Source organism: Rhinolophus ferrumequinum, chromosome 14 (assembly GCF_004115265.2).
Source record: "Rhinolophus ferrumequinum isolate MPI-CBG mRhiFer1 chromosome 14, mRhiFer1_v1.p, whole genome shotgun sequence".
Lineage (NCBI taxonomy): Eukaryota > Metazoa > Chordata > Mammalia > Chiroptera > Rhinolophidae > Rhinolophus > Rhinolophus ferrumequinum.
Window position 1 is genome coordinate 43,641,834 of NC_046297.1, and position 27,120 is coordinate 43,668,953.

Here is a 27,120-nt window from a genome sequence, read left to right on the forward strand (position 1 = left end):
CTTATGAGCCCACACCTCTCCAACATGAAGTCAGGAATTTGTCTTCCCAGCATACCTTGCACCCAGGGAGCAGGCATGTGACCTGGGCTCCACCAATCAGCAGCATCCATGAAAAACGTCTTTTCAGAAGATAGTGGAGTAAAGAAGGAGGTACCACCATGTGGAATTCACTGTGGTGGGAATTGGTGCAGCACGACTGAGAGACACCCAGTTTGCGGAGGCAACAACATATGAATTTATGTGATGGGATTTCACCAGAAAGGACTCACTCACTGCTATGAGCAGCAGTGTTCTGCGGTGGCCACACCAGAGTCTCTGCCAGAGCCACCAGTAGAGTAATTTACGTAGTGTTCCTGGCTGCATGGCCTCCAAGTCTGACTGGTCCTCCCAGAAATTCTGCAAGCTCCTTAAGAGCCTTTTAAGAACTCCCTTTGTGTGTAAACTAGCTAGAGTAGGCACTGTTGTTTGCAATTGAGAATCTTAAACCACCATGAAACCAGGTAACAGTTGCACCATTAAGTGAAAGTCAAGAGAGAAGAAACACATTTGAGCATATTAGGGGACTTTTTAAATTCTATAAATACAAAAATTTTAAATAAGTGAAAGAAATTAAGGTAACTGTCTGCAAAACTTTGACAAGAAGCTAAGTATTTGTTCCAAAGGGTAGCTGGGATCATTTCAGTAGGTAGAGTAAGCAAAGAGATATGACATTCTATCAGCACAAAGTTATATCTACACACACACACACACACACACAGACACACACACACACAATTACGACTTGAGGTTGCATGAATTCAACCCATATCTGTGAGCATGAGGACTAGCTAGTTTAACCTCCCCTGGCCTTGAAGTTCCTGACTTATGAGATAGCTAATAACCAAAAAATTATTTCCCTGTGGGTATTAAACTCATTGATATGTAAACAAGATAATTTGATCATTACCCAGATAAACTGGGTCTTTAATCCTAGGTACTGCTAAAAGTTTACACAAAGCCTTTACATAATTTACCAAAGTCATGTCAATGCCAGAACAGCTTAGAGTTTAAGTAGAGGGCACATAAAAAGAGCCCTTCAAGTCTTATCCTCCTACTTAACCAAAAATTCAAGACAAAACCCCTTCAACTGGCTTTCTAAAAAAAGATACAAGTCTTAATAACAATTTTGTTTGGTTTAATAGCATCATCTTTCAGGATTAGTGGCCTAAAAAACATAGGCGATCTAGGCCTTTCCAAATACTTTGTGGATTTCCTAGATCTTTGAATTTGTCACATACAAATAAGGTAAAGTCAGTGACCCAGGCTGCTTATCCTGAGCCCCCAATCTTTGATTATAGATGTTTAGTTATTTATAACACACCTATTCTGAAAGTGTTCCAAAGCGAACATGGATTATTTTTGCCTGAACAGCATCAATTCCTATTTCTTCTGGTACTAACATCTCAATTGTCACTGGAGATCATACTCCTCCGTTCCCAGTCCATGTGCTTTAATGAGGGAGTGGTTTAACCCCTAGTTAGGAGATGGCAGTGACCCAGGTCTGACCAATCATTCTGGCTGCCATGTTTGCTTGAGAGATTGTAACCAACTCAGGGTAATGAGAATCAAGTCCGGGAATTTTGATGGAACTATAGGGAAAGAGAAGCTCTTCACTGAATTAGCTCACCTAACAGATAAGCCTGGAGCTTCCAGCGGTGTCTTAATATCATGGAGAGTCTGCCTGAGGATGAAACCAACCCAGAAGAATGCAGAGCCAAGAGAGGGCAAGAGATAGATTTCCGATGATATTGTTTGAGACCTGGATCCAGCCAAGCCTTTGCCTTTACAGTTACAGGAACCAATTAATTTTATTTTTTCTAAGTCTCTTTGAATTTCTATCACTTGCAACATGAAGAGTCTTAACAGATATAGATTCTTTGGAGATGTTATACAGATAGTAAAATTGTTAAGATATGTAACTTTAAAAGTATAAAATGAGCTTGCACCAGAGATGTTAAATTCCTGCTATGACCAACTTCCCATGCCAGTGTGTGCTGCCTTACCCACAATCCCCTGCTTGGGGAAATGGTGCTGGAGAAGTCTGTGCATAAGGCAGCCACCAATGGACTTGGGATGAACACCCAACCCAAAGGCAGCTAATTATTTTCCTGGACAGGCTCCAGTGGCTGTGTGGCCTGGCTCAATGAGCTGGATTAAGAGGAAACTCGTACTTATGATTATGAATCAAGAGATACTGAGGTCTCAGGCTGCAGCTGTATGGGTTGGCCATTCAGGGCCCACCCATATGTAAAATGAAGCAACAGAAGAAGATAAGAGAGAAAAAAAAAGAGAGGCCAATTGAGCAGGACCACATGACCTCTGAGAGATATAATGACGCCATTCCCAATTATCCAATCCTTGGTTTTGGCCCCCACAAAACCCAGCTGTTCTTTGTTTCACAGGCACAGAATCTTTTCAAGGGGCGTAGCCAAGCCAGGTCACCTGGCTCCCGAATGACTGCTTGGGTGTGAGTCCTCACTCCTGCTGACCGCCCACATGCCATAGAACACATTCTGTAAGTCTGCTTCTCCTCAGAATGGGGATAATAACTCTCTCCGGGGAGGGGAGCAGAGTCCCTGAGATAATATACTCAGAACAATGTAATGACAGTATTAGTCGTTGTCACAATGAGCTCTTGTACTTGAATTACTTTGAGTGATGTCCTAGTACTTAACCACTGAAAGGACCACAACTAAAGCAACCATTTGTTAAATTATTAACTTGAATATTTTTGCACAATAAAAACAAAACTGTCAACGTATGGATATCACAAAAGTGTAAAATCCTCTATAACAAGGGAAAACCTGAGCCATGAATGGTACATGAAAGTGCTGATCTGGTGGCACATGAAAGTGAACACACTGCTCCCGTCCTCCTTCTGTATTGTGCCCTATTTCTCTTGGGTTCCTCACTGACCCCTCAGGACTAGTTAATTCCATGTACTGGGGCTGATATGCCAACTTCCAAGACTTCTCCTCTCTGTGTCATCAGCTGCTGGAAGCTTAGCACCCCTTCGATGGCATTCTGCAGGCTTGGCTATTTCTGCAGCTCCTTGTCCTTGGAGGGCAGTGCATGTGCCTGCCCTGCAAAAGATGCAGCTGCTGTGGAAGCAGAGAGTATCTACAGACTGTCCTGGCTTTCAGCATGAAGGAAACAGCTCAGCCAAATCCAGAAGCCTTCTCTCATTACTCAAACCGCAGGCCTGTGATTACAGCACTTCCTGTTTCCAGCAGGCCCACCTCTTCCGAGGTTGGAAAAAAAGTTCACCTAGAAGCTGGAGGGTTTTACTCTTTAACTGTTTTGTCCCTTCTGTGAAAATTACACATGCAACTGTACAGAGTTTGTCCATTTCCACGTAAGTATTATTTAGTTATTCTGAACTTCTGATCTATGCTTTCCATCCTTAAAAAAAAAAAAGAACAAAACTGATTGTGCTAAACAAAGATGAATAAGTCGTCATTTGAAGATCCTCTTTATTTAGAAAAGAAATTCTCCATTTCCACAGCAAAATATATTCACTGAAATATTCTTTAAATGTGTCCCCCAAAATGTATTAAGAAGGAGGCATACAGGACTCCTGAGAAAGGAACAGAGGTTTGATTTCTTCACGAAAGAAGTAAGGGCCTTTTTCACAAAGGCCTTGATGTATTTGGTTTTGCATTCTTTGCTAAAAGGCAATAATCAAGGAATTAAATCTACATTCCCAGGGTCTTTCTCCCTTCCTTCTTTTGGTAGAATTAGGATGTTAGTTTTTTCGTACAATTGCTACTCTCAAAATCTGGGAACTAACACTTTCTTACAGCTGCAGCAGAGGGCTGGGGATGAGAAGGGCTGGACGCGTGTGGCATACTCTAGTGTTTCCAGCAAGAGGACATTCCCATGAGTGGATTCAGCCACTTTTTGACTTTACAGTCAGTCCCTCAACTTATAAGCTGATCACATTCTAAGTTTCTTCCTAACCTGGGATGTTCAGAAACTAGAATGTATTCTCTGAACAACAGTGTTCTAAGCCCTGACTTACATCACCCTAAAAGAGCCATTCTACCTCCAGAGTTCCTGAGGAATCACATAGTTTTGTCCTGAGGATCCTGCACAAGACAGATACAACTCGTGACCTTCCTCTATGGAAATGATTCAGAGTTCCAAATAAGACAGAGCATCTCAGTGCTTCTGACCCTACAGGATTGTCACTGGTGGTGCCAAGACATCAGTGGTGGCCAAGGCCTGCCCTCCTTCCCCTCACCCCACCCACAATGACCAGCAAAGGGAACGAGAAAAGGGTAAGGGTAGGGACAAAAGGGGTCCTTCCTGTCCCTCCTTCTGGTCCCCACTTGTCCACCAGCAGAGAAGGCAAAAAGCAGGAACTTGAGGCCCACAGTGCCACAGAGTGCAGGACGGGGGAGGGAAGGAGAATTCTCTGAGGCTTCAGCTGGCCGAACGGTTCCCCCAGCTCAGCCAGGGACTGTATGTGCTCTTAGCTTTCATTTCCACTGTTGGTTGCTAAGAGCTATACATAATGCAAAAGTAAATAGTTACGCAGCACAGTTCGGGATACACAAAAACACACATCAATCAGCCAAGAAAAAAAAAAAACTCTCAAAGTTTTAAAGTTTATTTTTAGATCCTGGTTGACCAATTGAGTAACCTAAATGGTCCAAGGAAGAGAAGCTGGGGTATTTAGAAATAGGAAACTGATACTGCAGGTCCCCAGGCTCATCTTAGCTTATAAAATATACATCAGTCAAGTCCTCAGGTGTTTTAAGTACCTCATAGTAGTGCTTTGAATAGGATAAAGCAATCCAATCCAATGCACTCTACTCATGGGACTTGCTCAACAGAAAATATTCCCGTCCTTGCGGTTTCAAGACAGTGGAGTGAGTGCAACACAAAATATTGGTATCCTTTAGTAAAGGACTCAATTTAATAAAAGCAATTAAAACAATGATAAAGGAATATGTGTACATCCATTGAGGAGAGGAAAAGTGTTTTATTCTCCTTATATTTCTCACGACATGTGGCACAGTGCCTCAGACAGAGCTGACAGACAATAAATGTGTGTTGATATTTGTTGAATAAATAATAACAGTCCCAAAAGAGCTCTCATTTCTAGGCAAAACTATCATTATGACCATCCTGAGATTCCCCACATGGTGATTAAACTGGCCAACCAGACTTGAAGTTTCAAAAATAAATTTATCACTATAAAAAGGAATCAAAAGGATAACCAGAAGAGAATTACCATATGACCCAGCAATCCCTCTTCTGGGTATCTACCCAAAAAATCTGAAAACATTTATCCGTAAAGATATATGTACTTTGATGTTCACTGCAGCATTATTCAGGGTGGCCAGGAAATGGGAACAACCAAAGTGTCCTGTAGTATATAGTATATATACACAATGGAATACTATTCTACCATATGAAAAGATGAAATAGTGTCATTTGCAACAACATGGATGGACCTTGAGATTATTATACTCAGCGAAATAAGTCACACAGAAAAAGTTGAGAACCATATGATTTCACTCATATGTGGGATATAAAACTGAAAGCAACAAAGGAACAAGACAAAGAAATAAACAAAAACTCATCGACACAGTTTAGTGGTTTCCAGAGAGTGGGGGTAAGGGGAGTGGTAGAAGAGGGTAAAGTGGGTCAAATATATGGTGATGGAAGGTGAACTGATTCTGGGTGGTGAGCACGCAATGTGATATATAGATGATGTATTATAGAATTATACACTTGAAACCCATGTGATTTTACTAACCATTGTCACCCCAATAAATTTAATTTTAAAACTTTGCTTAAAAAAAAAAGGATGACCAGAACAACAGGTAAAATAATATAAAATAATGAATCAGATTGGAAAGTAGGAATAACCCTGAGTGAGTCATGGGGTCCTTAGCTTCTTCACCTGTAAAATGAGATTACACTTTTTGCTCTGTCCACCTCTTGGCATGAGAAATTGTTGGCAAAAGCACTCCTCCTTCTCAGACCCTGCACTACTCAGGCTACACCCAAGAGCAGCATTGTGACGTTCAAGTTACAGGGCAAAAATCTGGGTCCCGGGGAACAAGGTTTTCTTGGTGTAACAACTAATTCCAAGTAAGTAGGAAATCTTTCTTTCTTAGAAAAAAACCTTTCTGACTAGTTTATAGTTGGAGAAAACGCACAAATAAGAGAAGTCACTTGCCTTATGGAAACTTTTTAAAAAGCGTCATTCAGTAAAAGCTGATGGGGCAACAGGTTAGTAAGTTAAAGAAGAAAAATAATCAGTTTAGATCCTCCTCACTCCACACCAAAATAAATTATAGTTAGATTAAATAATAATATTTTTTTTTTGTTAAGAATTTTTTAAAGCCAGTAGAAAACAGAGCTGAGTATTTATCAAAACCTGTGAAAGATAGGAGTAAAGCTGTCCTATCAGTGGAAGAAATTATAGTGGGAACATTTGCTCACTTAACAATCTAAAACTACGTCAATGGGCAAACGATACATGGGAAATAGTTGCAACAAATGTGACCGAAGATATTTTATTATATGTTATTAAAGATTTTATGCCCATGAAAACAAAGTTGGTAATAATAAATGAGTCCCCTTTGTATCTTTAAAAAGGCATATATTTGTGCACCAACAAGGAAAAAGGTGGAGAGACACTGGCTACCTGGGAGGCATGGGAGTAGAAATGGGCCATGAAAGGTTTTCTTTTGCGTATCTTTATCCTGAATTGAAATTTGAAAAATAAAATGAAAATCTTAATTTTAACTGATGAGAAAAATATCTAAGGGCAAAGAACATGTAACAGAAAATTAGAAAAAGTAGAAATGCAACTAGTATACACTATGAAAAAGAAATGTTCAGCCTCATAGTGATCAAAGAAATATAAATGAAAATAAAGTATTTGCAATTACCAAATTAAGAAAAATATTGCAGTAATGATATCCAAGGCAAGGGAAAAGAAGATGAGACCAACACAGTCACACATGAATTGCTTTAATCCATTTGGAAAGCAAACGGTAAAATGAGTCAAGATTTTTTAAGTGTTCAAAATGTCAACCTATTAAATCTATCGGAAAGATATCCTAGGATATAATCTTACACAGAGTAAAAGTTATTGTACAAAAATGAGAATAGCAAACAATTAAAATTTTGACCAAATGACCGACATGGAATGGCTAAGTAACTGGAGGTATATTCATTCAATGGAATATTATGTGCCCAATAACCACTGTCTACAAAGAATACATAATAAAATGTAAAAGTCTTGTAAAAGTTTCATTAATTTTACTCTGAATACTTCACTTTTGACACTACTATGTAAGCGTTTTTTCCACATCAACTAATTTTCCAAGTCTCTGGACACCAACTGGGCACCCTATAACTCAATTTTGACCACTAATTACCCAGAGTTAGTGCAAATCCCGCAGGTTAAGTGTCCTGCACCTCAGACAGCAGCTGCAGGTCCCTCGTTGTCACTGGCACTTCTGACAAATCAGCTATAAGTCAGGGGTTCCAATGACCCCATCTCAGGTTCAATAATTTGCTAGTACAGCACACAGAACTCAGGAAAACAGCTTACTTACTAGATTACCAGTTTGCTGTAGTCCCCCTTACCTATAGGGGATACATTCCAAAACCCCCAGTGGATGCCTGAAACCTCAGATAGTACCGAACCCTATGTACTATGTTTTTTCCTATACATATATACCTACGATAAAGTTTAATTTATACATTAGGCACAGTAAGAGATTAACACACTAGCTAATAATAAAATAGAACAATTATAATATTCTATAATAAAAGTTATGTGCATATGGTCTCTTTTTCTCTCTCAAAAAATCTCGTGCTGTACTCACCCTTCTTATGGTGACGAGATGATAAAATGCCCACGTGAGTAGATGTGTTTGCAGTTTGAGGTGAGACAACAAAACTAGCATGAATTTCTTTTTCCTTCTTCACAATTTCACAGAAGATTGTGTTCTTACTGTAGATCTTAGCAACCTCAGGCTATGATTTTTTTTTCTTTCCTTATTAGAGAACTTTCGCTTTTTCACTTAAAGAAAGCACTTTTGCCTTTTCTTTGACATGTCCAAATTGCCAATATGACTTCTCCTGTGGTTTGGGGCCGTTATAATGTAAGTAAAATAAGAGTTACTTGAACACAAGCCCTGTGATAACGCTGCAGTCATCTGATAACTGAGACGGCTACTAAGTGATGGGCAGGGAGCGTCTACAGCGTAAAGACACTGGACAAAGGGATGATTCATGTTGAGATGTAGCGGGACTCACAAGATTTCATCATGCTCCTCTGAACAGCGTGCAATTGGAAATACAGGAATTGTTTATTTCTGTAATTTTCCATTTAATATTTTTGGACTGCAATTGACCACAGGTAACTGAAACTGCGGAAAACAAAACAGTGGATAAGGGGGAACTATTGTAGGATAAAAAGGTACAACTCAGGAACAGCCCAATGGAAGAGCTGAGTAGGGCAAGCTATGGGGGAAGGGGCATTCTGAGCACGCACATCACCCTCCCAGCACCTTAATGTGTTCAGCAATCAGGAAGCTCTCCAAACCCAATATTTAGAATTTTTATGGAGCTTTCATTTTGTAGGTATGATTGATCAAATCACTGGCCATCGGTGAATGAATTCAATCTCTAGCCCCTCTCCCGTCCCTGGAGGTCGGGCACGGGGTGGGTGGTATACCTAAAAATTCCAACCCTCTAATTACATGGTTGGTTCATCTGGCAACCAACATCCATCTTCCAAGTGTCACCTCATTAGGGTAAATTCAGATATAGCTGAAAGGGGCTTATTATGAATAACAAAAGATATTCCTCTTATCTTTATCACTCAGAAATTCCAAGGATTTTAGGAGCTCTGTGCCAGCAACTGGGGACAAAGACCAAATATGTATTTCTTATTATATCACAATATCCCAGCTTGAGGCATATGGTTGAATAAAAAAATAATTTAAAATATATATATATATAAATATGACAGTGTAAGTAAGAAAAAAAATCTCTACAAAAATAATAAAAAAAGAAATGCTCCAAATATTGACTCTGGTTGCCTTTGAATATTTGAATAATGGGTGATATTTTATTCTTTCTAATTTTCTATGTTGTGCAGATTTTATTTCATGATAATGCCTTCCTTTTATAATGGTGTGGGGATGAGAATATGGAGGGAATAGCACCCAAGATCTGAGAATATATTCTTTAAATGACTGGATTAGAAAAATAGAAGACACAGTCTTCCTGTTGCTTTCCCGGGAAACTTCAGAGGCCAGAGCTGACTTCTGTTTCTCACTGCCTGTCTTCAGTCTCCCGTGAACTGGCCGTCTTTTCTTCCAAAGAGTGAGTGGGTGGGAACTCAACATCACTGACTTCCCACATCCCAATCCTCTCCTTCCAACAAGTCACAGAGCAAAATCCCATCAAAGCGCTCTTACTTTAAATGAACTATCAGAAATTTTAGATCACATGTCTAAAGAGACGTGTGTATACACGTGTGTGTGTGTGTGTGTGCGTGTGTGTGTGTCTGCTTCCTCCCCCTTCCTCTGTCTTAAAGAGCAGCAAGACAAACTCCAGGGCAATGATGCAGCAATCTGCCTCATTTATCAAATGATAAATAAAAATGATAAATGATAAATCTAGTTATCAAAATAGAACAACAATGCAAAAGAATGAGAACTGAAGGAATGTCAGCCAGCACAACACCCCAACATCAAACAATGTTAAATAACAACAAAGTCCATCTCTCCTCGCAAACTTGTCAGATAGTCCGAATTAATCATCTCTGATTCTCATCTGCAGTATTTCAGGCCCTATCCATAACACTGAATTAGGCTAAATATTTCCCCTTCAAGTGCATACAATGGTCAGAAAAATGCTAAAATCCTTTATTACACTACAGAGATATGTATCATATATATCTTTACACAAATCTTTACAAAAATCTTCATAAAAATAATGAAAGATAATATCCTAACTATTAACACTGACCGCCTTTGAATTATGGGTGACAACACTACAATTATGTCCCTAAAAGTATGGGGGTCAATTAGAGATTTTTGGTTTCAATATTCTAATACTGCAAATACACCAAAGGGAATTCACTGTTGAAAGAAATTCTCTGAAATGTTTATAAAATTTTTAAAAATAATAATAAAGAAAACAATGCTCCCCCTAATTTATCTCTTTAGTAAATTCAAGTATTTGCACATCTTGTATGAAATTATTTTCTGAAAGGTGGTGCACTAGTACCTTGGATGTTAAGAACAGCCACAGCAGCAGCATGACTTCTATATGGAAGATGTTGCATCTCATGTTTAAATGTGTTTGCCCACTTAACCTTCTCAACGTTCACAACAACTCCATGAAGTAGGTATAATTTATTGCCCAGTTATCACCTGAAAATACAAGCTCCAGGGAGTTAGATAGCTAATAAATAGCATTCTTTTTTTTTCTTATACCGAAAATAACCTTTGAATAAGCTTGGCTTGGACAACTTGTAAGAAAAACAACTGTTATCAACTAACCAAACAAATAGACTATCAATACAGATGTAGTAATTCTGAATGAAGTAGGGACTGAATTACTACGTCAAGTTTCAAAATGTTAACCAGTCCCCAAATTAGAACTAGAGGAAGGAAGTCATACATGGCCTTTCAACAATAGAAGCAGAAAAAAAATAAACCAATTAAATGGTCTGGTGGAGAACCAAGAAAGGTATAGAAAGGCCTAAAAATAGTTTCTGCCTTATCTTTGCTTTAATAATAGCATATTAGCACCATTCTCCCAGAAACGTCACCTAGGAAACCAGAAATACAGAGATGTTCAGAAAAATACATCTGTTTTTTTGCCATTTTTTAAATATAAATGATCACTATTGCAAAAAGAATAATAATTAGGAGACTATATAAGGAAAAAAACGGTAGGTACAGAAGAAAGTTTTGTAAATAGGTACCCAGAGTAAAGCAGGCTAATAAGGTATAAAAGGAGGTCTCTATCTGTATAAGAAGCCCTGACCCATTGCCTGAAATTTGGGCCAACAATATACTAGCAGTGTTAAACATATTTTTTCTATGTTCTTTAAATCTCCTGTTTTTATCTCATAAACCAAGAGCAGACTGATACAAAAGAGGGTGGGCTGGCAAATTTTCAAATGTATTTGGAAAACTGTCTTAAGTCTCACTTAAATAGGGTGACCATATGTCCCTGTTCACCTAGGAAAGCCCCTGTTTGGCCTCTTGTTTCGGTGTAATTATTTTATATATACATATATATATATATATATATATATATATATATATTCCCCTTTTACTCTCAAAAGTGTTCTGGTGTGAACAATAAATAATATGGTTACCTAATATCTAGGCAAGACATATTTCTTGACCACTTAACAATGTGTTAGTTACTAGGCTGGGAATTTAGATTAGTACCAAAAGTAATTATAAGATAGAATCCCTGCTCTTCAGAACACTACAATCTAGTTGAGAAGATATAAGTAACACCCAAAATAACAGTGAAAAAATGCTTATCATCAGTGTAGCCTAGGCTGAGAGCCTGAGTTCAGGTCAGAGACAAAGTACACCGTGCATCCCCTCAAGTGAAACACTCTTTAGAACTCATGGTGAAAGCAACTGTGCTCCTTGAGAACTTACTGCACAGCAGGCCCTGCTAAGCATGCTGCCCACGTGATCGCACTACACGCTCAGAACAACCCTATCAGCGAGAACTCTACTTATCCTCATTTTACAGTGAGGTGACCCTCCCAAAGTCATGCCAAAGAATTCGTGGTCTCCACTGCTCTGAGGACAGAATGCTTCCTCGTTGCCCAGCCTTACCAGGAGTTTGGTGCAGCAGTCACGCGTCTTCAGAGCCATCAGCTTCTCTTGCTGCTCTGTAGCAATGCAAGGTGTGCTCAACCCTGGCAAAGGGTTGCTGAACCAGTTAGGGCACAGGCAGGAAACAGAAGGCGCTCTCTAATCCTACTGAGGCGTCCTATTGAAGAGGCTACTGAGAGGAGAGCAATAAGGTTTAGGAAAGCAATGAAGGATCACGCAGGACTGAGGCATCAGAAAGGCATTGCCATCCCTAGGCCTGAGTGCAGCAGGGGAGGGCGTGACTAAAGGAGCCTAAAGAGGGTGGCTGCATAGAGAGGACGCCTGGCAGGAGCTGTGGCCTTTGGTAATTTCCCCACCGCCTCCTGCTGCCTTGCATGTGACAGGTCTGCTTCATCTGCCGCATAGACGAAGCAAACCTGTTACATGCAAGGCAGCAGGAGGTGATGGGGAAACGAATATCCTACTGCACTTTCCTCCTACTCTCCCAACAGTGGACTGGGCCCACCTGTGGCTGCATTACACCAGAAATCAGAAGACAAAGATGGCCATTGACACCCAGGGTAGAGCTCTGGGCACAGGGTCAGGTAGATGAGGGAACAGAGAAGATGTGGAGGAGCCCACAAGAGATGTCCAGCCTGCGTGCTGTGTCCTTGCCCCTACTGAAGAGTATGCTCCAACTGAGGCCGAGTCAACTGTCCTGGTCACTCCTTGGGGGTCTAGGAGGTGCTAGGTAACCAAGAAGATGCCATCCTCAGCATATATGCAAGGCCAGGACCAGTTCATGGGCAAGTGACCTGTGCAGTCACACAAGGCCCCGTGCTCAGAAGAGCACCACACTTGGTCTAATGCTCTGCTGACACTATCTAAAAATTCTTAATAATTTTTTAACAAAGGCACCACATTTTCATTTTGCACTGGGCCTCACAAAGTATGGAGCCGGTCTTGCGCAACGCGAACCATTTTCTTCAGCAGGTGAGGCTAAATTCTGTAAGTATCACAGCATTCCAGGTATATTATTCAAAGCCAGCAGACACAGAGTTAATATTAACCAGCGTGACAATGATACAGCAGAATAAGTAACTTAAAGTGCAGGGACATTTTACCTTTTTTTCTTCTTTCTCCTTTGAAGTGGCTGAGAAACCAAAATTGGCTGCTCCATAGAAAAAAATACACCTTAATTACAACTGCCTCTCCATAGCACAAAGGGAATGGATTTTGGCCGGTTACTCACTTAATGTGATCAATGCAGATAACCTAACAAAATAATTTATGCCCAGGGGTAGGCTTTCTTGATGTACCCATTTGATGGGCTATAGCCTTCAAATTAGCCAGGTAATTGCCAACGCCACACCTGACCTTGCCTCATGTGCCCGGTGTACACAGGCCACAGACTGGGACTCAGTATTGAAAACACATGCATAAAGTCTCGTTAATGGGCTAGCGACACTTATGAACCATATTTCTAAGCCAATGTTTTCCGAAAGCCTAGAAACTTGAGCCTACACTGCTTCTGCTTCCCTTCCTGAAAAAAACTCTTAACATCTAGCCTTCCTCTGAGTCATTATAGTCTTAATAGCGGCTGGAGAGCCCCAGGTGAGAAGCCAGAGCAGGGCCAGTGGCTGCCCTTTCTCTCATTCATTTCCTCCTACACCTTTGGGCAAAGCAAAGCACAGAAAGCTTCCAGCCGAGGCAGGGATCACACTGGTTTTTGACAGCCTCTTTCACTCACTCCTCCATTTCAGAAGTAAGGGATGGTAGACTTTCAATGTTTTGTTTGCTTTGTTCTTCACAGTTAAAATAATATTTCAACAGATCAAATCAAAAGCATTTCCAAAACCTCTACTGTGTCAAGGAACCTAGAATACAGGTGGTAAATCAAGTCTAGGGGGGTTGTGACAGAATCAGAGGCTCAGGGCCTGTGGTGTACACCCATGAGCCCTCCACTGGGGTGAATGGCAGCCCCTAAAAAGAAATGTTTACCTTCTAAACCCTGGAACAGATGCATGTGACCTTATTTGGAAAAAGGGTCTTTGCAGATGTAATTAAGGATCTTGAAATATGAACAACCTGGGTTATCTAGGTGGGTCCTAAACACAACAACTAGCGTACTTATAAGAGATACACAGAGCCGAGGAGGAGGGCCTGTGACCGTGAAGGCAGAGGTGGGACTGACGTAGCCTCAAGCCCAGAAATGCCAACAGTCACCAGAAGCTGGAAGAGGCAAGCAAAGAATTCTCCCCCAGAGCCTCTGGGGGAAGAAGCTTGGCCCTGCTGATACCCTCCTTGCTGCCCTCCCAATTGGTGAGAAAAAAAATTCTGTTGTTTTAAGCCAGCCAGTTTGTGGTAATTTGTTACAACGGCCACAGGAAACGAATACAAGCCCTCAGCTACATTTCTCACCCATGGCCTCAGCTTCACCACCTCCTGGAATGGAAAATATGAGGCCTTCCAAAGCAGCCCAATATGTTTTCACAGTCGGCCTAGTTCTGGCCCCAGAATAGGTCTTTTCCCCAACGCAGTGCTTCACGTATTTGGAGACCATAATAATCCAGCTCCCACAGAGCTTTTTCTGGCTAGAAAGCCCCTCAGTCATGCCTCGGGGAGGTGGGCCCCATCCCCCACACTAGACACTGCCCTAGACATTCTCCAGCAAGGATAGCACAGAGGAAACCATCTCTTGTCCTGAACATGTGCAAGGTCTCATTAACGTTTAAGCAGCCAGGTTACACTGGCAACTCCTCTGGAGCTTTCAACTTAAAGCAAAACAAAACAAACCTACATCTTTTTCACGTGTGTTTTAAGGACGTATTGTCAGCCTCATCAATTACGAGAAAAGATTTTCTTATCTAAATATAATCAATCAGCTGTAATTGATTACTTGTTATGTAGGGGGGAAAATGGCAGGGGGGGGAATTCTAAGCAGTCATTTACACATTTTGACAGCCAAGCTAAATTTGTACAAATCAGATTATTCCCAAAGAATCAAAACACATAGATTTGAGGAAATCCAATATTTCAGATCCAATTGAATATATGAAAAAAATGTTCCTGGGTTCAAATCCCAGCTCCACAACTTACTAGCTACTGACCTTGTGTAGGTCATACAATCTCTTAATATTTCAGTTCCCTTACGTGTACAATAAGAATAATCATAATGCTCCCTCATGCTGGATTCTCTGTGGTGGCCCCTACAGAGTCAGCCTCCTCTCTCCTCCACTCCTCTCCGTGCCCTGGGAGGCTGATTTCTTTGTACAAGTCAGTCCCTACATCACAAGCTTTCTTGCCCTCTGGCTTCTGGTTGGCTTGGCTGATTGGAAGGCACCAGCAAAAGATCAGAGTGGGGAGGAAGAGTGGTTGGGGTCTCATTCACGTGGTGTGTCCCTGCCAAAGCACAATTTGGGCAGTAGCTGTATTCCTCTACTGAAGAGCAATTCCATAAACTGCTCTCTCATGTCACCCTTTCAGGCCCGGGTAGTAGAGGCTGGCATGCATTGCTAGAACCACTCTTGCTGATCTCCCTTAACCTTGCCAATCTTTATGAATAGTCATTAAACTTTCTTTAGTTATACGCTTCGAGCGTGTGATCTGCCTCTTTGTGGGACCCTGGCTGAAAAACCCTTCAACGTATTTAGAATACTCCCGTGTTCATAGAAAGTGCTTAAAAGCATTTGTAGTCATTATTGTTATTATTAACAACAGCAGTCAACTTGTCTGAAGTATTCTTGGCTATGAGATAGCTCAGTGCCATATTTACCTTTCCTCTCCAAGTCCAATACCATTTAGTGGTGGTGATAAATATAACATCCTCAGTTGTACAGATGTGGAGAAAACTAATATGTTCTCTTTCGTCTGGATAACTAAAATAGCCCCCTAACTCCTGTTCTGCCTTCTTCTCTCCCCTTTCTCTCTAATGTCAGCATCTTTCTGATGAAGCCATTGCCACATGCAACAAAGAGTCAATCACTCCTCACACCTCTCTGGATGGAATTCAAATTCTACCACTATCCCTCACAATTCAATCTCAAACTACTTTTAAGAATGTCTTAAACATTTCACACCCACTAGGATGGCTATTATTTAAAAATAATATTTTTAAATATTATTCGAAAAATTCGAAGCCTTACCTATGGCTGGTGGGCATGTAAAATGGTGCAGCTGCTATAGAACACAGTATGGTGGCTCCTCAAAACTTAAACATAACATTACCATATGACACAACAATTCCACTTCTGGATATATACCCAAAAGAACTGAAAGCAGTGACTAGAACAGATATTTGTATATCCATGTTCACAGCAGCATTATGCACAATAGCCAATAGCAGCATTTTTCACAAAGGTGAAAGCCATCTACGTGCCTGTTCACAGAAGAAGAGGTAAACAAAATGGGGTAAATACATACAATGGAATATTATTCAACTTTATAAAAGAAGGAAATGCTGACACATGCTGCAATAGGAGTGAACCTTGAAGACATTATACTAAGTGGAATAAGCCAGTCACAAAAGGACAAATCTTGTACGATTTCACTTATGTAATGTACCAAGAGTAGGCAAATTCATAGCGACAGTAAATAGAATGAATGGTGGTTGCCAGGGCTGTGGGGCAGGGGCAAAGTTTTTATTTAATGGGTATGGCGTTTCAGTTTGGAAAAATGAAAAAATTCTGGAGTTGGATGATGGTAACAGTTGCGCAATAATGCAAATGTACTTACTGTACTTCATGGCACAGTTAAATGGTATGATTAAAATGGAAAATTTTATGTTATGTATATTTAGCCTCAATAAAAAAAATAATGTATTCAAGAAATATTTATTACTTATCTATCACACAAAGCACTGTACTGGGGATTTATCAATAAACAAACTGGAAGGTCACTGTCCCCATCAAGGGGGCTCTGCTCCCCACATAGCCTTCACCCCATGCAATCTGTCCCCTAATTACGTCTTGCACTTTCACATTGGAATATAAGTTCTTAAAGACAAGGAACTAGAGCTTATTCATTCTGTATCCCTAGAACTTAACACAATGGTGAGCACATAGAAACTGCTCAAAAACATTGGTTATATAAGTTAGTAAAAATCCAGCCAAGGAAGTCTGTATCTTCTTTTTTTCCTCACATCCTCTAGCCAGTCAGTACTTAACATTTCTTGCAGTTAGCTAAATTTTCAGAAATAAGAGAATAGCGCTTCACACTAAACTCACTTTAAATTGCTGTGTTCACAAATAATTCTCCTAAGTGCATAAATTGTGGGTTTCAAATCAGAACTAGTCATGGGTCCGTGGGCAAGTCACTGAGTGCCCCCAAGCCTGTTTCCCTCATCTATGACGTGAGATGCTAGCAGTACTATGGTGGACATCTATTGCTTTGCAGACAAAATCCATTGGCCCGTCTCCTTGTGACAGTATAACAACGTTCTGCTGGGGAAATACCCATGTGCCTACTCCTTAGACTACGGCTCAGGGATCAAATCTGTGACCAACCCCAAGCCCTAAGAACTTGTGGAACCTGGGCCATAAGAACAGGCATGGGACCCAATCAGAGCCAATGAGCCACAGCTAGTCATTGTGAGCAATGCTCCATACAGGTTCCCACTTTCTGGCTGGATTTAAAGACCAGACTACCTAAGGTCTGGAGCTCTTACAGCCATCCCATAATAAAATGGGGCCTAAACATGGTGCCAACTCCAAAAAGCAAACCAAGAGATGTGGAAAGAGAAAATACGTTCTGGCAATGATGTTTGAACCCTGGATCAAGCTGTACCTGAAAGCCAAAACAACATTCCTTTTTACTTAAAATAGTTTGACACTTGCAACAGAATTGAGTCCTCACTAAAACAAATATCTCCTGAAAAAATTATTTCAAAGATTAAATGAGATCTTCATGTACATACATAGCACACTCAATAAATGTAAATTACTAATGTTAACTGTGGTGATAGTTTATTGCTGTGGTAGAAAATTCCTGGCTTCTTCTAGAGATCACTTTTAACTCATGTGCTCTGTCCCTGATTTCTGCCTTAATTGTCCTTCAATGATACACTTTATCAAGGTGATAGAAATAAAACAATGATGAGAACAAGCTTGTCTGCCACTACTCTCTAGTGCCACACCCTAACAGACATCACTAATTGACGACAGCACTCTTTTCTACTGAGCCTGGAACCCGCCTTGGATTCCTATTCAACCCAGCTCTCCAGGCAGTTACTACCGATCAATCAAAGATGACATGCAAAGGAAAAACCAATTGTCTCAGCTCCAGAACAGCAGTTGGCAAAGTTTTTCTATAGGGAACTAAGTAGTAAGACTTTTAGGCATGGTCTCTATCACGTATTCTTCTTTGTGTTTGGATTTGTTTTGTTTACAACACTATAAAACTGTAAAAAGCATTTTTGCTCTCTTGGCTGTACAAACCCCTGCTCTGAAGCCTTGAAACTAGACTCAGAGGCTGTCCCAGAGCACCAGGCACCAGCTTATCTCCTTCTGCACAGGGCTCCTGGGAGCCCAGTAATGGAGCTCTTGGAAATGCCACCTCAGTCAGAAGTGTACCCCAGAACACACTGAATCCCTGAAAAGTAAAAAAGGAGCTTTGATGAGAGGAGAGTTCCTGTTCTCATCATACCAATCCCAGGGCAAACAGAAATCCACACTCTGGGGGGAGCTACAACCCACCAAGGAGCTACCATGCTCATGTGGTGACCTTCACCTCTGCTTCCAGAAGAAAATCCACTGAATCAGTTCACCTCAGAGAGCTGGACCTGCATCCTCCACCACCAAATCGGAGATGTCTGACCTTTTTATGAGGGAAGTGAGGAAAGAGTTCAGATCACTGCATTTCCCCATTGTTAGTCTAAACCCTTACGCTTAAAAAATAACTAAATAAATACCTCTGAAATGGTTCCAAGATAGTATGCCAGATTCCTTTTGGCCAACCTTTGATTCCTTAATATTGCCCAAAGTTTTTTTTTTTTTTTTTATTAAAGTAGTATATATAAAGATTGGTTTGGTCATCCTCTCTATTATTCTCCATGTTTGCTTCTGGCTTTAGTGAAACTGACTGAACTTTGCTTGACTGATGTTCATTTATTCATTCAACACACATTTGCTGACATTCCCAATCCATCTGTCAAGCCACTTGCAGATAGGGAAGACTGACATGTGGATGGTGCTGCACAGTGATGGGAGGGGTATATGCAGGGTAAGTGTCAACATGAAGTAAGGACAGCTCAGTCAGCTCCAGGAGCGGGTACCAAGAGGTCTGCCGGAAGTCAGTGTGGCTGCAGCTGAGTAGGGAAGAATGCATAGGAGTTGACCAGACAAGGAAGGGTGGGACGATGGCAGGTGCTGAGACTCAATGGCTTGAGCTGAGGCTACACATGGGGAGGCTTGGGAGATGAGTGAGCCTGGGGAGGAAACAAGGGTGGGGTCGTGAAATTCCTTGGAGTCCAAACTCTATCCTGAAAGCCACAGAAAACCTCTTAAGGAAATTAAGCAGAATGACTGGCTTAGATTTTTATTTTCTAGTTGCAGTTTGGAGAACACATTGGAGCACGAGTGTCCTGATTCGGAGCAAGGAGCCCAGCGTGAAGACAGTTGGAGCAATTCAGACAAGAAGTTATGAGATCATGAACTAAATCAATGACAACAACAAAAATAATAAGAGCTCCAATTTGTGCAGCACTTATTAATGACAAGGCACTGTGTGAAGTCCTTTCTTTATATTAACTCATTTTATCTTTACAATAAACCTGAGGGAGGTTTGGTACTATTATCAACTTTATGCCACAGATCAGGAAACACAGAGAGGTTAGGTTAAGTAATGAGCCCAAGGTCTGGGAGCTCTTCATGTCCCAGCCAGAACTCAAATCCAGAAGTCCGGCTGCAAAGTTCACCTCTCCCAGCCCATCGCCCTAGCACACTCCTAGAGAGGACTGGATGCTTTCCAGTGGTCTGGCTTGGGTACCTGAACATTTGGGTTTCAGCTTCTTGAGCCTTCTCCTCTGAAGGAAGCCCCTCCCCAAGTCTGTCTTTAGCCCCCAGTGGTCTCCCTATACACCCACAGTCCCACCATCACACCACCACCTCTTTCTCCTTTGCAGTCCGTCCTTGCATCCTGCATTTGACCCTAAACCACATCTTCCCATTGGAGTGAAAAACCTCACAAGCATTGCCAATTAGGTCTGAGGAATCAGGACAGAGAACCCAGCTCTTGGTAAAACAGTTGTTTAAGTCTTATTTTCAAATCAGACCGAACTGGGAAAACTTTGAGCAAGCTTGTGTGGTTTCCTTCTCAGCGAGCGAGACCTTGGCAAACCTACTTCAGTGTTTCACACTAGTTTTTTCTATGAACAGAACGTATACCATCATTTGAGGCCAGCGTTTAACACACTTGGCAGGCCTGGTCTACAGCCACAGACAGACATGCCGGAAGAAAGTGGCCCTGGCTGGGAGAGCTTCGGAATCAAATGGCTTTCTTTCTCCGGGCATGAAAGTTAAAGCAAGCATCTGCAGCAAGAAACTTGTGTATTTCCTGCGGACAGGGAGACCTCCTGCCCCTCCCGGGCTGATACAACCCACTTTGCACATCCTGCTTCTCTGGAGCTAAAAATAAATCGGTATGCATTGAAAAACACTCAAACACATCTCCCTAGCACTCCCCTTCCCGAGTCCCCGAGAGCAAGAGACGCAAATCTTTCGGGTCCTGAGTCCAAAATACAGACGACTTCCTCCTCTGCATTCAACTAGCGCCTTTCCGTCGCTCCCAAAGCCCCCTTCCCGGGCCCCCACCTCTCGCACACGCCTCCTCTAGCCCCTCAGAACCGACTCCTCAGGCCCGGGAACCAGCAAGTGTACTCGACCCCAACCCCCGCCCCGGAGGGATGCTCTGGAGATCCCCGGGCCACCAGGCGCGCGAACGCCCCCTTCCGACACAGCGCGCCCCCATCCTGCCCGCCCCGCTCGCCTCTGAGCGTCCCTCTGCAAAGTTGCTCTCTCCTTTTCTGCCACCCATCCTCAAGGTCTTTGGTTTTGTTTTGTTTTACCTCTGAGGCATTGGGGAAAGGACTGGGGAATTGACAGGGGAAAATGAACCCGGGAAGGACTGTGGGGACAGGTCCCGAGGACCGCGCGCTCCAAGTGCCCACCCGTGTATCAGCCGCGCCCCAAGCGCACCAGTCCCCCCAGCAGCCGCTCCCGATGCCACCGCCCCCAGCACACTCGCCCCGGCTGCGACTCCGACTCTGCTCTGGCTCCGAAGAAGCCGAGAGCAGGCGCTGCGACTCACCGCCTTGGCTGCTCCCGGCGTCTGTGTCTCTGCTGGCAAAGCGGCGGCGGCGGCGGCGGCGGCAGCGCCTTCCCCCCGCCCGCCTCCCCCTGGACAGCTCCGCCGCCTGCCGCGCCCCCCTCCCCAGCCTCGCTCCTCTGCCTCCCTCCTCGCGGCCACCCACCCCCACTCCCCCTGCGGCCTGGCAGGCAGCCTCTCCCCGGGTGCAGGGGGTGTCAGCTGAGGCTCGGGGTTTACAGGTGCAGTAGACGCCTCCACCTTGAGCGGGTGCAGCCGCCGGACTTATGTGCGTTGTGCCCCCCAGCCCTAGCCAACCTCCCAGGCTTCTGGCTGGGCTGCACTGGCACTTTCCAAGGGATGACATCTGTTTGCCTGTTCGGGTTGGGAGGGAGGTCAGATTCAACCCACAGCACCTTCTTCTAGGCTTCGATTGAGGGCGGTGAGGAATGGAGGTGCTGGAATCCCTGCTTGTTGTACTGAATTCAAGGGGGAGGGGCGGGTTGGAAGGACATGTTCACAAGGTGTTAGGGTGCTGCTCTTGCCTAACCAATGCTTTCTGTCATCTAGGGATGGCTTAACAGAAACTCAGGAGGAGGGCATCTGAAGGGGACCTCTTATCCCCACCCCCACCCCATCGTCCACTCCAGAATGTCACCAAATCTTTCATCGACTGGAGATGATGCTAAGCAAATATCTTGTCAATTCATTCAACCTATATTTATCAAGTGGCTGCCAGCACACGCTCCTGTCTTGCTGTGTTGGGCACTCATGATCTGTCAAAAAGTCACAGTGACTTCTTGTGTTTGTCAACCCCAGTGACATTTCCAGAACTCCCACGGCAGGTCTCAATAGCAACATAGATTCATTGATTTAAAATTTTACTGGTTAAAAATAACAAAAAGGCGCGATGTAAAGCTATAAGGGCACCATGACCTGTCCATGTTTGTTGTAATAATTACGAAATCTTCTAATATGACTAGTAATAGAAATGACAGTTACATTTAGGTCGAACAGCTGCCAATTCTGATTTGAAAATCAAGTAAAAGGTCCACCAGACTGAAACCATCCTCTTAGTTCTGCCTTCAATTTCCACATCATTTACTCCTTCAGGCAATGCTTGAAAAATAAAGTTACCATATTTTGCTGTGTATAATGTGCACCCACGTTTTTGGCCCAAACTTTCAGGGGAAAAAATGTTTCATTTTAATTTTTTTTAATGCATTGTTTTCAACTTTTATTTATTTTAAGTGTGTTTTTCCAGGACCCATTAGCTCCAAGTCAAGTAGTTGTTTCAATCTAGGTGTGGAGGGCGCAGCTCACAGTGGCCAATGTGGGGATGGAACTGGCAGCCTTGTTAAGAGCACTGTACTCCAACTGAGCTAACCAGCCGCCCCTCGTTTTAATTTTTTAATTCAAATTTTTATTTGTTTATATTTAGGTACTTGTTTTTTGCTTTATAAAGGAATTTTAGGATTTATTTTTTTAACATATTATGGTACAAGAAATTTTATGTAACAAATGATTACAAAACACAAGAACAGATAGAAGGTACAAGAAATTTTATGTACCAGTAACAAATTTACGATATTTATGCATCAAAGAGGGCCAAGAACTCTTCATATTTGCAAGTTTTTTGTAAGTTCAACAAAATTGATTATCGTATTCCAGGATATTATTTTGCATACGAATATCGTTATTGATATCTAGAGTTACACTTTTAACTCATAAGTATGAATAAAAGAATTAAAAACATTTATATAGACACAGAATTAGTACGACCTATGTATAATGCACATCCTTATTTTTTTCTCACAAATTTGGGCAAAAAGGTATGTATTATACACAGCAAAAGACGGTATCTGAGAAGCCGGTAAACCATTATTGGACACTAAAACTTTTTCTTGAATTGGATTAGCAGATTAACCCAAAGGCTTGCCTTGCCTCCCTGGATCAATACACATTGGAATCACTTAGAGCGATGGGGTTTTGTTTTCTACTACTAGACCTGGGCCGTTCTCCTGGAGATTCTGATTTAACTGGTCAGGGGTGCAGCCTGGCGTGGAGATTTTTTTCCTTGGTTTCTGGGAGATTCTGGTGTACAGCCAGGATTGGAAACCCAGGATTAGCCAATCATCAAAAAAGGCCTAAGGCAATGAGATATAGAACAAGGAAGTTTTGAGGCAGGTAACGGACTGACCAGGTAGGTGTTGCCAACTCAAAAGTCCCTAAAGGATTAAGAAGCAGTGATAAAGAAGTAACTTAGGCGGTGTTTACAGGGGCAAACTGGGAAGGGCATCATGCTGTCAAGAGGGCAACCTCGTTTTCCTACATGGGAAAATTCAGGTCCAATGTGGCCATCAAATTGAGTTTTTTTGTCTGTTTGTTGTTTGTTGTTTTTGTTTTTCCAGAGAAGCCAGAAATCTACATTTAATATGAACTCTTCTCATTTTAAATTACTGATAACTAATTTTTTAAATCTTTTAAACACTCTGCAGGCCAAGAAAGAAGAGTTTGTAGGCCACAAGGGGTCCCCAGGTTATCAGTTGGTCAGCTGTGGTCTGGACAGTGTAGGGCTGGTCATTGCCTACAGACTGCGGGAAGAACCCTGGTGTGTCAGGGGCAGTTGTGGGAAGGTGGCAGTGCTTGGGGGTGGCTGTGTCTCTGAGAAACAGTGATTTACAAAACCACTTTCTTCATTTTTAAATTTTGCTTTAATGATCTCTGCTTTTTTTTAAAAAAAAAGGGGGGGCTTTATTGAGATATAATTTGCAGGCATACAATTTTTCCATTTAAAGCATACAATTTAATGTTTTTAGTATATTCACAAAGTTGTACAACTATCACCACAATCACCACAACCAATTTTAGAACTGATTGTGATTACCCCCAAAAGAAATGCCATACCCACCATGTTTCCCCGAAAATAAGACCTAGCCGGACGATCAGCTCTAATGCGTCTTTTGGAGCAAAAATTAATATAAGACCCAGTCTTATATTTTATTATATCCAAAAATTTACTATTTTACTGTAGTAAAATAAGACCGGGTCTTATATTAATTTTTGCTCCAAAAGACGCATTAGAGCTGATCGTCCGGCTAGGTCTTATTTTCAGGGAACCGCAGTATTAGCACTCATTCCCTTCTTTCTCCTAACCCCCAGGCCCTGGCAACCACCCACCTACTTTCTATCTCTGTAAATTTGCCTATTCTGGGCATTTCATATAAATGAAGTGTTCATACATTATGAAGTCAGTGACTGGTTTCTTTCACTTAGCATAATGTTTTCAAGGTTCATTTATGTCATCATTACTTCATTCCTTTTTTATGAACAAATAATATCCCATGATCCCATATATCATATTTTGTTTATTCATTTATCAGTTGATGGACATTTAGGTTGCTCCCACTTCTTGGCTATTATGAATAATGCTGCTATGAACATTCATGTATAGGTTTTTATGTGGATGTATGTTTTTATTTCTCTTGAGTGTATATCTAGGGATAGAATTGCTGGGTTACATGGTAACTCTATGTTTAACATTTTGAGAAATGACCACACTGTTTTCCAAAGCAGCTGCACCATTTCACATTCTTACCACCAGTGTGTAAATGTTCCAATCTCTCCACATCCTCTCAAACACTTGTTACTTGCCATTTTTGTAAGTTATACCATCCTAGTGGGTATGAAGTGGCATTTCATTGTGGTTTTGATTTGCATTTTCCTAATGGTTGATATGTTGATCATCTTTTAATGTGTTTATCTTTTTTAGAGAAATGTCTTTTCAGATCCTTGGTCCATTTTTTAACTGCGTTGTCATTTTATTATTCGGGTGTAAGAGTTCTTTATATATTCTGACTATTAGTCCCTTATTGGATATATAATTTGCAAATATTTCCCCCCATTCTATGGGTTGTCTTTTTATTTTCTTGGTGGTATCATTTAAAGAATAAAAGGTGTTCATTTTGATGAAGCACAAGTTATCTATGTATTCATTTGCTGTTTGTGCTTTTGGTGTTTTGCTTGATTCAAGGTCACAAAGATTTATGCCAGAATATTGAGCCTTACTTTTTTCCCCCCCTTCTTCCACTTCCCCCCTCACTCTGGTTCAAGCCGTTGTTTCTGTCTAGTTGTGTAGGTCACAGCTCCCTGGCCCATGCTGGTATTATGAGACTTGCGCTCCCCCGGCTGAGGCAGTCGGTCGCCAGTCATCGCTCGGCCGCTCACGGCCGCTCACACTGGCCGCCGGCCACTCACACTGGCTGCTGGCTGCTCCTGGCAGCACACGGCAGCCTGCGGCAGCCCAGGGCAGCTCACACCGAGTTCCAGCTGCTCATGGCAGCCCAGCTCCAGGGAGAGCTGTTGTTCACAATCTTAGCTATAGAGGGCGCAGCTCATTGGCCCATGTGGGAATCAAACCGGCGACCTCGGTGTTAGGAGCACTGCGCTTCAACTGCCTGAGCCACCTGGTCATGGACGTTACTTTTAAAAATGTTCCTGACTGTGATATTGGAAACTGGGAACACTGAGACAACTGGTCTTGGGCTCAAGGTCAGAGTCTCCTGCTTCCAGAGGTCTGATTTGCTGGGACAGCTCTCTCACCACGGCACTTGGTCAACTTTGGACATTGAATTACAAGTTTCTGTCAAGAAGCAACTGAGTGTATATGTTTTAGACTAGCTAGGCCAACAATAGCATGTATTTATTCATCTACTCCACAGATATTTCCTGAGGGCCTCCTATGTGCTTGAAATTATTCTAGGTTCTTGGGTTCACTAAACAAGACAGATGAGATCCATGCTTTGGTAAGACTTATATAATGCGGAGGGGAGGAGAGAGAGAGAGAGGAAGAGAGAAAGGAGATATATATCAGATGAGTGTTATATAAAAAATATAACAGTGCAGGCTGGGACAACTAGGGAAGGAGCTAGACAGAGGAAACATCGTGGAAAGGCTCTAATGGGGAGCAGGGGAATACATACTTACTCTGGAAGCACAAAGAAATGTAATGTGGTTGGTTAGAGAATAGTGGGTGTGTTTGACTGAACTCCCTAGAAAATAGAGCCTGAGCAAAAGTTTAGGTGCAAAGACTTTACAGGAAAGTAAAATCCCAGGGAAGAAGAACTGAGAGAAAAGAGGAGTAAGTCAGAAAAAGAGGGAAAACAACTCTAAGAAAGTGTGTTACACAGCTCATGGTTGTCACCAGAGTGTGCAGGAAGCACCATGGGTTTGTAGGAGGCAGATTGGAGGCATCAGTGGACAGTTTGAAGAAAGACCCAAGAGAAAAGTGCTGATTTCTGGTGTTCAGAGAAGCAGTGTAATGAAGTTCCAAACATCTGTTGGAGGTGGGGAAAACAGTGCTGGCTTGGTAAAAACTGAAAAAATTTATTTTCAGGCTTCTTTACTTCCATTGGTCAACGTTAACTTATCAGCACTCCAGGGTTGCATGTGAGTGGTCATGTGTTTGGCAGGTACCAGGGACGTTCCAAGGTGGAAGACAAAAGGCATATGGCAGGAGGGGAGACACCATTGGGCTATACCGAAAAGCAACTTGAAAGTCTGGGAGCAGCAGCCACAGTGAGCTCTGCAATTTGAGAGAGGGACAGAAGTGGCAGCAGCCTGGCTCCATGAGCACAGCAACAGCACAAAACATTGCTAGACTTTTCTAACAAATTGTTACCTTATCATCAATTGAGTTGGTGCATAAAATGAGTTCTGTATTGAACTCATTGTATTATGAGCAAGGGGGAGAGTAAAAGACACGTTGTCAGAGAGGGGCAGGGCCAGACCATGAATTGCTTTGCAAGTCAGGATAAAGAACATAACATTTATTCTAGTTTGGAATTTATTCTAAGAACAATGCAAGGACAAGAAAGGCTCTTTTTAAGTTTATGTACAGTAAAATTCGCTTTTTAAAGGAACAGCTCTGCAAATTTTGAAAAATGCT

At 42.0% G+C, this 27,120-nt stretch overlaps 1 protein-coding gene across 3 annotated transcripts in view; it reads right to left on the reverse strand.

Annotated features, from left to right (window-relative positions):
* NCALD (neurocalcin delta) overlaps positions 1-21,194 on the reverse strand; it is a 409,311-nt gene extending 388,117 nt beyond the window's left edge. For 2 of the 3 annotated variants that reach the window (XM_033126602.1, XM_033126601.1), the window contains exon 1: positions 7,896-8,067. The gene's annotated coding sequence lies outside the window, so the exon portion shown is untranslated. Of the gene's footprint in view, positions 1-7,895; positions 8,068-21,176 lie in introns of those variants that run through there. The other variant, XM_033126600.1, reaches the window with a different exon arrangement.
* Between the last annotated feature and the right edge of the window lie 5,926 nt (positions 21,195-27,120).